This window comes from Odontesthes bonariensis, chromosome 22 (genome assembly GCF_027942865.1).
Source record: "Odontesthes bonariensis isolate fOdoBon6 chromosome 22, fOdoBon6.hap1, whole genome shotgun sequence".
Taxonomy (NCBI): domain Eukaryota; kingdom Metazoa; phylum Chordata; class Actinopteri; order Atheriniformes; family Atherinopsidae; genus Odontesthes; species Odontesthes bonariensis.
Window position 1 is genome coordinate 25,400,828 of NC_134527.1, and position 12,527 is coordinate 25,413,354.

Genomic DNA, 12,527 nt, shown 5'->3' on the forward strand with positions numbered 1-12,527 from the left:
CCAAAGTGTGAGCACCTCTATAAAAGCAGAAACCCAAGAGCTACATCTCAGACTACAGGCCTCAGTATGTTAAATATTAAAGTTCATGATTATGATTAGAAAAAGACTGAACAAGTATGGCTTTTGGAAGGGTTGCAGGAGAAAGCCTCTTCTCTCTATAAAGAACATGGCAGCACAGCTAAGGTTTACAAAGCTGCATCGGAACAAACCTCAAGATCTGGATAGTGTAGTGGTAAGATTGCTGCCTTTCATGTGGGTGACCGGGGTTTGAATCTGAACCCACCCGCATGAGAGGTACTACCTGCAGTTGGGGTTCTTAGGCGAGACCCCCTTACGCTACTTGCCTACTTATGAGTGTAAGTCGCTTTGGATAAAAGTGTCTGCCAAATGCACAAACATAAACAAGACTTCTGGAACAATATATTTTAGACAGACCAGAGGGGTATTCCACGAAGCTGGCTTAGCAGAAAGCCTGGCTTTTCCCGCTACTTCTGGCTAAACTTAGAGAGTTCCGTTCCACGAACGTGGCTTATTTGAATGCCCGCTGAGTAACCATGGTAACTTATGCCGCTGAACTAGCCTGGTCCCGGGCAGGCTAAAGTTGAAGCTTAGCTGCATCTCAAAGAATGTCCTACCGGCTAAAACAGACTCCCGAAAGAAATGTTCACCTAGAATTCTGCACTCCTGTAACTCATGTCTTGTCTAAAAAACGAAACAAAAACTGTGGTTATCATATCACCACTTTCACTGTCTCGAAAAATCAATCAGTCGGTGCCAGTGCAACTAAAGAAACGCAACTATACACACGTATTGAACATGAAATTAAATGAGAGAGAACATGGTATTCATTAAAACTAATCAATACCTAACAAACATCCGATCTACACACACGTAGGACCAGACTCAGAAAAATGGGGGACAGGTAATAATGTTAATTATACAAATTATTGAAAGCTCCTTTCAAAACAGTCAAGGATACTGTACAAACAAGATATTAGATAAAACACAGGAATTAAAACATCATACCATATTAAAAATACACAGAACGGAGCAATCAATGGAGGTAAGCACACTTGAACGGATGGGTTTTGAGTTAAGACTTGTACAGAGGGAGAGTGTCAGTATTGCGAATTGCGGGGGGGCAAGACTGTGGATGACGTGTACAGAAGAATTTTGACCTCTGTCCTTTCAGGCTGCTGCTCCACATTTACAGTAGCCGATAATGTAAAACAACCTACTGGCTGAAGTATTTGCATTAAGTTCATCATCTCCCTCAGGCTTCCCCAATGTAATCGGTGCACTACACTGTGCCCATGTCCGCATCCAAGGCAAGGCAATTTGTAGAACATAATTCGTAAACAAGGCATTAATTCATTTAAAAGTGAAGAGTGCAGACTTTCAGGTGTCATATGCACATCTAAATAGAACTGTTTTCAGTCTGGATTTAAACATTGTCACATTGTCCAGGCCCCTGCTGGACCTGTGGAGGCTGACTATGTAAACCTAAATTTTTTCCATATCCTAAATGTTCAGGTACACTTGGGGATAATTGTCCATAGACTCTGAACTGGATTTCTCATTTTGAAAAATACCACATCAACCCCTTTGAGTAATGCTGAGCAATGTTACATTTATGCCCTGTGAAACCTCATCATTGACTCCTATCCTCCGTGCATACAGATGATCTGTGATGGAGGTCATTTCATTTCCAACATTGAGGCTAAATGGCCGGGATCAGTTCATGATTCTAGGATCTTCCGAGCATCCTCACTGGCACAGAGGTTTGCACAAGGCGCAAGAATTTACTTACCCGAAGGAGTGTACTTTTGAAGTAAGGTGTATATAGCATAGGCAGAATGTTGGTAATCTAATGAGAGGTCAGGTGTAGAGGTCATCTTAAGGAATTTAAAGTGCTCGTCATACTTTATTATAGATAGCCATATAAGGCACATATTGCATCAAATTGCTTAAAGTCTTAACACATGTATATCCATCCAACATTTCTCTTATTCTGCAGGAGAGTTCGTTTGAGTTTGTCTGGATGTATTTTAACACAAAGTTCAATGGGTGCATAATCTGATAAAGAAATGGCATTAATTTTGCAGTCAATGACTGCATTGATTAGATTATGAGACATCAAAATAAAATCTATACGTGAATATGATTTGTGGCATTGGGAGTAAAAAGAATATTCCCTCTTACTTGGGTTAACCATACGCCATATATCAATTAAACCTTTATTTTTAATTAACACCTGGATAGCTGCTCTGTCCTTGGGCAAAGCCGTTCCTGAAGATCTACTTTTATCTAAAGCACCATCCAGAACCTGGTTAAAGTCTCCTGCCAACACCACCTGTCCTTGTGCATTTCCCAAAATGTTATTGACCTCATGGAAAAAAGCCGGCTCTTCTTTGTTGGGGGCATAAATATTACAAAGTATTAGTTTCATGCCATTTATGATAGTGTCAAGACAAATAATTCTACCATTAGAATCTGCATATTCCCTGACTAAGGAGAAATTTAACATCTTGTGTACCAGAATAAGAACCATTTTTCTTGGTAGAAAAAGAGCTAAAGAAAGCTTGCCCCACCCAATCTCTTTTAAACTTTCAGGCCTCATCATCTTTTAAGTGAGTTTCTTGAATAAATGCTATATCTGTATGTTGCAGTTTGAGATATGAAAGCACCTTCTTCCGTTTCAGTGGATTTCCGCATCCATTAATGTTCCAGGATACAACCTTAACAAAAGAATTGTTTGCCATTCAGGGTATAATGAAAATAAAAAAGTACATATTAGGCATACAGAAGTAATTGTAGTGTGTCTGACCCTCATAAAGTTGTTCCATGTTCAATGCTGTTGTACCATTGTTGAGTAATTTCCAAGTACCATAAACTTTTAAATGAAAAAATATGACCAAACTAGTCAACATGACCCCCCCCCCCCCCAAGACAAGTAAAAACATATTCCCACTTGTATGAGACTCCTAGAAAATAGAGACTCTTCCTTTAACGTGGAACGTCCAACTAGTGTCCTAGTTTAAGATAGCGTCACCAACCATCCAGCCACACCATACCTTCGTCAGTCTCTCAGTAGTAGGATATTAATAATCGTTGTATTAATCTTCACCAATGTTGTCTCGCTCCTCGAATTCCGTCACCGTCACACGTTGCCGAATGAATCCCACCGCCTTGCGTCTTGAAAGTTTAGTTTCGTCCCCCTCCAGGTAAACTTCAGTGTCGCAGGGAAAGCGAGTGTGAACTTTACCTTCTTTGCGTGCAGTAGTTGTTTGGCCGGCTTGAAGGCTTTTCTTTTTTCAGCCAGACTTTTTGTCATGTCTGGGAAAAACGAAAGTCTGCAGCCATTCCACTTTGCTCCGTTCTTCTCCCTCGCTGCTTTGACAACTTTATCTCTGGCGATTGTAACAGTGTCGAGAGGTAGACACTACTTTAAGCAATCAATTTGTGCAACTCAATATTCCTTTAAATATACACAGATTGTAGGGGATGAATGACAGAGACGTGGGTTACAACATTTACAATTCTTTATTTTTCTTTAAGGATGAACAGGTAAAATACCGGCATTAAAATCACACACTCACACACACACACACACCAGACACTGGCTTAGGCTACAGGTTGGACACTCCACCCTAGTGGAGCTATTCCGACAGACAGGACCAATGATGCTAAGGTAAACAAAATTAACACAAACACTGCAAACCAATAATGAGAAAGCAAAATAAATCACAGCAAAGAAAATAAGGACGGCAAACAAAAGAACACGCAAAAGCAAAATACCCAGTGTAGCAGGATGACTACTGTCATTGTAGTTCTGCCCGCCCACAGTATCATTCCCTTTAATTGCTCAGCCTTTAAGAAGGATCGGTAGATCTGCCCTCTTTCTCTCTCTCTCTGGCAACGGGTGCGTGTTTGTCTTCCGGGTTACCTGGCTGCAGGTTGTGCAGACGCTCTGCATTCTTCTCCTCTGGTGTTGTGCAATTCATGTTCAACCGCGCAGGTACGTTCATTTGTTGCTTTTACCATCCGTGCACGCTAATTAAGAACGTGTTTATGTGCAGGCGCCGGCAGGTGGACAGAGCACGCCTGCTCATTCCCCTCTGTGCTGGAGCTATGCTACGCTGAAGGCTCGGCACCCAGCTACCACGAGCTGAATTGCTCTGCACCGAGGGCTGCTGCTGCTTTAAAGGGATACAATCGGCTGCTTTAGAGGGATCAACTGCTTTAGAGGACGATCGGCTGTTTTAGATGGATCAGCTGCTTTAGAGGGATACATCGGCTGTTTTAGATGGATCAACTGTTTTATGTGGCTACCTGAAGCAACAGGAGCAAGGGAGATTTTCTTTAAAGGATAAGACCGGTTTTTTGACATTGGGCCCTTGATTTCACATTATAACATGATGTTCTACTCACCCCTGCTTGTTGTTTGTCATTTGGAGCTGTTCCGAAGATATTCGCGAGGCATCAGGCTGCTCTCTTGAGATATTCGGCCATGAAACGGTTTCCTATGGGCAAGCTTATACAGGCACAAACTATGCTGTTTATAATTTATTAATTACTCTACACTAGCACTGATAACGTGGAGGTGCGTCGCTTACTTAAAAAAATCCGGGTTATTGTAATTTTGATTTTTTTTTTGTCAAAGTGGGTGTTACTCTCTTCATCGTCGTGCTACTGCCACAGACAGCCCACAGACCTGCTGCCTATTTATTCATTCGGTTAAAATTCAAAATTAGTAACCCGGATTTTTTTAAGTAAGCGACGCACCTCCACGTTATCAGTGCTAGTGTAGAGTAATTAATAAATTATAAACAGTATAGTTTGTGCCTGTATAAGCTTGCCCATAGGAAACCGTTTCATGGCCGAATATCTCAAGAGAGCAGCCAGACGCCTCGCGAATATCTTCGGAACAGCTCCAAATGTTCAACAACAAGCAGGGGTGAGTAGAACATGTTATAATGTGAAATCAAGGGCCCAATGTCAAAAAACCGGTCTTATCCTTTAATTATCTTTGTGTTGGGACATTCTTTATTGTTTTCATTTATTTGCAGTCTCCCACTAACTGTCCCTGTTTGTGATTCCAGGTGATGAGGGCCTCACTGGTGAACCCTTTTTGGTGGTGTCCCTTCGTGTGTTGTGCCCCATTCACTCCCTTTTCTTTTGATTTGCCCTTGTGTGTGTGTGTGTTTTAAATGTGGATTGTGGTGCTCCCATGTTGAGTTGGTACCTTCACCCCTCCCCTCACTCACCTTGAGCACAAAGGCCCCAGCCCTGGAAGATAAGGTAACCTTTTTTAGCGGTAGATTTTAACTGTTCTTAATACTGATTCAAATAAACTTTTGTATATTCTTTTGGAAACACGTCTCTTGCCTGCTCAGTGTTTCGAACTTGTGTTGTCCTTTGTTTAAATTTCGCTTATTCATAGATTTCCATTTCTTTCCCTGGGTTACATCCTGGGGTGGCGTTGTCGGTTTTTCTTTAATTAAAAATATACACTATTGGGGCATTATCCCCACCTCACGCTCGCCACACCAGCACACTAGGTTCAGCAGAGGGAATGCACCATTAACTGGAGGGTTACAAGCTCACTATAAGCACATACAGCCAGCGCGCACAGAGGGGCAGACGTTGACCAAACAAGAAAACACAACGGTAACAAATCACGGACAGATGATGCAGCCCAACGAGCAAGCTCAGCGCCATGCACCCGCACCCAAACCTACAAAGCGGCCAAGCCGCCGAGGCTAGCAAGCAATAGAGGGCGGCAGTCACCGTGAGCAGACGGGAGGAACGAGAAGCAGGGGAGGACACAGCAGCAACTCTGACCGTTATTGGTTGGAAGCCCCACAGGCCCGCTGTAGCTGGCACACGCAGTCCTGAGAGGCACTCGCTGTCCAGGAAGCGACTTCGGTTACCGAATCGTCTCGTGATGTATGCTGAATAAAGGTAAACCGAGCGCGTCGGAGGGATAAAGATGGAGCCGTACGGCTAGGCAGTTGGCAACAATTAGCCCAAGCGAACAGCCAGGGGCAAGACGAGTTCCCTTCGGGGCACAAGCGACGAGGAGCGTACAAAACCAGAGCCGTTGGCCTAGTCTGTTCCTCTCAGCAAAAGCAGAGAGCCTGTGCACAGCCATGTTGCTTAAGCTGGTGTGACTTACAGTCGCCCAATAGTAAGGAGCAGTCACCAAAGTGTCAACAACACACACAGGGAAGGTGCAGATGTAATGTAGCCCAATAAACAACTCTACTGCTACACATAGCTGTGCAAGAATCGGATCATGAGCACTCTCGGGGGTTGATTATCCTCCAGACGTGCACCCGGGGAACGATGCGCCCTCTCAACTTCAAATTAACCATCAATTACCATCTTTAGACCCTCAGTCAGGATCTTTTCAAAGCATGCTTTTATGTCGTCCCCTTCGCTGCCCTCTTTCAAGCCTAGCAGCCTAATGTTATTACAGCGGCTTCTGTTCTCTAAGTCTTCTGCACGGCTCCACAACGCATCAATTCGCTGACTGTGTAGCTCGCGGTCACTGACCAACTGCTGCAAGGTGTCCTCCACGTCTGATATTCTGGTTTCTGCCTCGGTCATTCGTACTTGCATGGCACTTACAGCATTTTTCAGTTCCATTTGATAGTTCCATATTTTTTGATAGTTGACACGTCTGTAGGCACCGTCTTGAGCGTAGTGCCCATTGTAGTCACTTCAGCCAAAAGCTTCTCCATGCTTGTATTCTGTGCAGTGCTATCATCATTGTCCACAGCAGGCTTAGCACGCGTGCCTGTGCCCTTGAAATATTTCGAGGATGACATTGTACTAGGCTATTTTTCACGGTGAAAATGAAGTGAAACTATAACTGGCTGTTGACGATTTCAAAAAAGAAACGTTAATAGCGAGATATGAACGGATAAGTTACATTATTCCGGTGTGGCTTGCGGACAGCTTCTAGTGAGCAGCCATCTTGCTCGGCGATCCCATGTGACTCCCAATATCCACCTTTCTCGAAATAAATAATTCTCCTGAAACTTCCAGTCTGATAGTTTGGGATGCTCTGAAAGCTTTTCTGAGACGTCAGATCATTTCCTACAGCGCAAACATGAAAAAGAAGGCCTCCAGAGAAAGACTGGAATTGGTCAAACAGATTAAAGAAATTGACCTACAATATGCTCAAGTTAAGAACCCTGAACTTTACAAAAAAAGGATGGAACTAAAGGCTAAATTTGACCTCCTATCTACTCAATTGAACGTCAACTTTTAAAGAGCAAGAGCAGATTTTATATACATGGCGACAAGACGGGTAAGATGATGGCTAATCAATTAAGAGAAACCAAAGCAATGCGACATATCACAGAAATTAGAATGGAAGATGGCAATATGACCACAGATTTCTCCCACATTAATGACACTTTCAGTAACTTTTACAACAAACTCTACACTTTCGAATTCCCAAATGACAATACCCCAATGCAGGACTTTCTAAATAATTTAAATATCCCTGTACTGTCTCCTGACAGCCAGGGAAATTTGGAAAAGCCCATAACAAAGGAGGAAATAGCCATAGCTATTTCTTCTTTGAATTCTGGAAAGTCCCCTGGACCAGACGGTTTTCCTGTGGAATTTTTTTAATCATTCTCTTCAATACTCTCACCTCAATTGTGCACAGTGCTCTCAGACTCACTCAAGTTAGGTAGACTCCCTGTATCACTCTGGTGGCCAAGAAGGGCAAGGACCCAGTGGATTGTTCTTCTTACAGACCCATCTCCTTACTAAATGTTGATGCCAGAATACTGGCTAAGGTTCTAGCGCTTAGGTTAGAGAACATTCTACCATCAATTACATTAGAAGACCAAACAGGTTTCATCAAAAACCGCCATTCCTATTTTAACATTCGTCGTGTATTTGATATTCTTTATACAGCCTCAAATGAGACCCCTGAATGTATCTTGTCTCTAGACGCCGAAAAGGCTTTTGACCGTGTGGAGTGGAGATATTTGTTTGCAGCTCTAGAAAAATTCAACTTTGACCCAGTCTTTATTGCATGGATAAAATTACTGTATCACCGCCCTATGGCATCAGTTCTTACCAATTCGCAACAATCGCAACCCTTTAACCTCCTGAGAAGAACCCGACAAGGGTGCCCTTGAAGTCCATTACTTTTCAATCTGGCAATAGAACCATTAGCAATTGCATTACATTCCTGTAAAGATATTACAGGTATCTCGAGGAGCGGGTCTGAACATAAGGTGTCTCTTTATGCAGACGACCTTCTGGTATTCATATCAAACCCACATACTTCTATACCCCACATGCTATCAATACTCGCCCAATTTGGATACTTTTCTGGTTACATGCTGAATTTACATAAAAGCGAACTCTTTCCTGTTAATAAAGTGGCACTTGCACTAAACAACACTAATCTCCCTTTCAAGACTGTTACAAACCAGTTTACTTACTTGGGCATTACAATTACAAGAAAACACAGCGGTCTCTTTAAAGAATATTTTCTCACCTTGCTAAACCAGGTGAAACGAAGCCTAACGCAGTGGTCTCCCATGTGCATGTCCCTGGTGGGCTGAATTAATTCGGTTAAAATGAATATCCTCCCTAAATTTTTATACCTATTCCAATCCGTACCAACTTTTATCCCCAAATCTTTTTTTTGATTCCTTAGACTCTAGGACTTAGACTTCTTCCTTTATATGGAAAGGCAAACGTCCTCGAATAAGTAAAGTCCACCTTCAAAAACCAAAGGATGCTGGAGGCCTGGCCTTGCCCAACTTTCGTCTTTATTACTGGGCAGCAAATATACGTTGCGTTGTATTTTGGTCTCACTTTTATAATCGCATAGATCGTCCGGCATGGGTGTCTATGGAGTTGAACTTAGCAAAAGATGTTTCCATTCTAGCACTACTTGGTTCCCCCCTACCCCTACCTCCAAACAAATATAGTGATAATCCTGTCGTAAGACATACAGTGAGAGTGTGGGCTCAATTCAGAAAATACTTTGGCCTCTCTGACCTTTCTCTTTTAAGTCCTGTTCTGTCTGTTTTTCAACCTTCTCTTGATGATCCCATGTTTCATGAATGGCAGACAGGGTATCAAGTATCTTAAGGATTTGTATTTTAATGACATTTTTGTATCTTTTGAACACTTGTCTGAAAAGTATAAACTACAAAAGGTTCATTTTTTCAGATACTTACAAATTAGACACTTTCTCAAATCTCAGACACCTAACTTCCCTAGGAAACCTGAATCCAGTGTTGTTGACACGTTTCTTAGCATGCACCCATTACAGAAACGCCTGATAACTTTTATCTATGGCAAGCTGGCCGCTATAAGACAAGCACCCCTTGAATAAAATAAATTGGCCTGGGAAAAAGATCTGAATTTGGAATTGACTAACAATGAATGGGATTGAATATTGAAACATGTTAATTCAACATCCTTCTGTGCCCAGCACCGTCTGCTAAAATTTAAGGTGGTACACAGGGCCCACATATCAAAAGAGAAACTTTCCTGTATGTATCCAGATTTTAGTCCAGGCTGTAATAAATGTAAAGCAGATGAAGCCTCACTTATTCATATGTATTGGTCATGTTCAAGTTTGGGAAAGTTCTGGAGAGAGGTTTTCCAAACTCTTTCTACAGTCCTCAACCTTGACCCTACACCTGACCCTCTGATCGCTCTCTTTGGCATTAACGGAATAGATGAATCTCTTTTAACTCCATATAAACACCGTTCGTTGTCGTTTGCTTCTCTCCTGGCCAGACGAGCAGTACTACTAAGATGGAAGGATGCTGCCCCGCCCACACATGCTCAATGGCTGGGGGACATTATGTCCTGTCTGAGCCTGGAGAAGATCCGCTACTCAATCCATAATTCATACAAAAAGTTTTTGAATGTGTGGGGACCATTCCTCGAACACTTTCGGGGTCTTTCTTCTCATTTTCACAATCCCATCTGCTCTCACGTGCCATGTAAATCTTATTCACCTCGACAACTGATTACAGATAAATTCTTTAATTTCAATTTATCCCTGCTCACCCCATTACTTCCACCCAGGGGTGGAGCAGTGATTTTAGATGTGGGGGTGTTCCAGGGGTGGCACATGAGCACCACATCAAGTCCAAAGACTGTATATAAAAAGGTCAAGCCTCACAATAGAGATATGGTATCATAATTTACACATTTTTAATCACAAAATGTAACATTTAATCACTATCACGGAGTTATCACCGTGGATTTACTGTAGGCTATGAAATTGCCCTCTTTTGCCGATCTACGGTGGGTCTCTTCATTGTTATCTGTCCCTACACAAAACAAGACAGCCTGGTTAAACCTCAATATTGTATTAATCTTAAACTATTTGTCTCCATTCTTGTGCTTTAACTTACTTTAAAACCACAAAAGTAGGTTCACTCTGACAGTACAACAGGACACTCTCTATGCCTGCCACTCATTTCAAAGACGCCGCGTTTCTCACTCATCTTTCAACGAGACTTGCCTGTCAATCAACTGGAGTGACACCTGAGGTGTCCAATCAGGTTCCAGAGGTGGCCGTTCGGGAGCCGGCTCTTCTTTGGGAGCCGAGTCAAAAGAGCCGAGCTTCCCATCACTAGCTCCGGCTGTTCGTCTCTGACGTAATATCAAATTTCCCGGGCCGTGTCGCTGACAACAGTCTGTGATTGGGTGAATGTCTGTTCAGTTTGACTAATGCCTTTTCGTGCATCGTAAGGAAGCTGAGGTGCACTCCTTTTTTTGTATGTTGGTGCACTATGAGGGTGGGAAAACGGGTTTACCTTTGGAAAATGTGGGGGGGATGAAATCCCCTTGCTGTAAAAGTGGGGGTGTCAAAACACCCCATCCCCCACGGGTGCGACGCCCCTGCTTCCAGCTAAGATGTGTTAATCAGCTCCAGTGTGCTAGTGTCCTGATTGTGTGAGTATTATTAAATACATTTAAGAATTTCCATCATGTGTGTTCTTTATCTTATTAGCCACTTGTAGTGATGTGTTGGTCAATCTGGTGTTTGTGCCAGCTCTTTTAAGTGAACTCAATTCCACTAAATTGGTTTTATCCAACCAATCATATGGTCACAAGGATCATACTCTAATGTCCCATATATCTCCAGGGAGGTTGGTGGAGGTTACTGTCCTGGTATAGAGGATGAGGGAGGCAGGGAGAGCAGTACAGCACAATGGATAGCAGATTAGATGAAGTACCCAGAGAGAACATCTGTACATGCATGTACAGGGAGAACATGCAAACCACATACAGAAAGACCCCTGGCTGGATTCTAACACCTGCAACAGTGCTATCAACTGCACCACTGTGCAGCCTCAAAACTGTAAATTTACTCGTAATAATAACCCAATTTTAGGTCTTTTGCAGCTTCACAATAAATCATTTTCAGGTGTATAAGGCTTAACTGGTGTGATTTTTATAGAGTCATTTCTAGTTGATAAGCAAGTTTTTATCTGTATCTACTTTTGTTAATTAATCATAATAAACAAAGGTTCTGGACCAAATGAGTCCACCTTCATTATAAGTATCATACACGGATCCAAAACGGATCCGCGCTGGATGATGTGTTCTATGAACGGATCCAAAACAGCTCCGGGCCAGATGATGAGTTCTATGAACAGATCCAAAACGGATCCGGGCCGGATGATGAGTTCTATGAACGGATCCAAAACGGATCCGGGCCGGATGATAAGTTCTATGAACGGATCCAAAACGGATCTGTTCCGGATCCGTTCCGGTGTGCAAGTGGACTTCGATCCGGGTCCGTTTTGGAGATCCGTTCCCTACCCTAAATCCGGAACGGATCCGGTCCGGAGTCCGTTTGCTATCTGGGCATACACAAGCCTGTTAATGATGTCTTGATTGTGTAAGAGCCCTCTCGACTTTTATCCTCATATATCTTTCCCTTCTTAATTCCCTCAGTAGGTCCTCCACACTGGCCCTGTCATGACTGGCCCCTGGCACACTGGTTCCTGGATGAGTGGCCCCTGTCTGACTGGTACCTGGCACACTGGTTCCTGGATGAGTGGCCCCTGGCTGACTGGCACCTGGCACACTGGTTCCTGGATGAGTGGCCCCTGGTAGTCTACTTACATCTGCTTCATTGTCACCTGATACATCCCTCTCACTCGCCTCTAACTGCACTTCAATTTCTCCCTCAATATCTGTCATAACAATGTATTGTTGGTGTTATATGTATTCATGCCACTTTCACTAGATCCCTAGAAGTGAAATTGACATGTCTTTTGACAATAGCTTTTTTTAAATACATGAAATGGGAAAAACTGTGGAAAGACTGTGTTCACTGGTATCATACCAAGGTTTGATTTTATGCAGTAAGTGTGGTCATCAGGTGTTGTAAATTCTGCAGAAGCCATCCTCGAAGGTGTTTTCCTCCTCCTGGGCTTGGGGCAATGGATGAAAATGGTTGGGACAGCATCTGGTCTCAAATTCTGTGTGCCTCTTTTTGTGTCCATAAACTG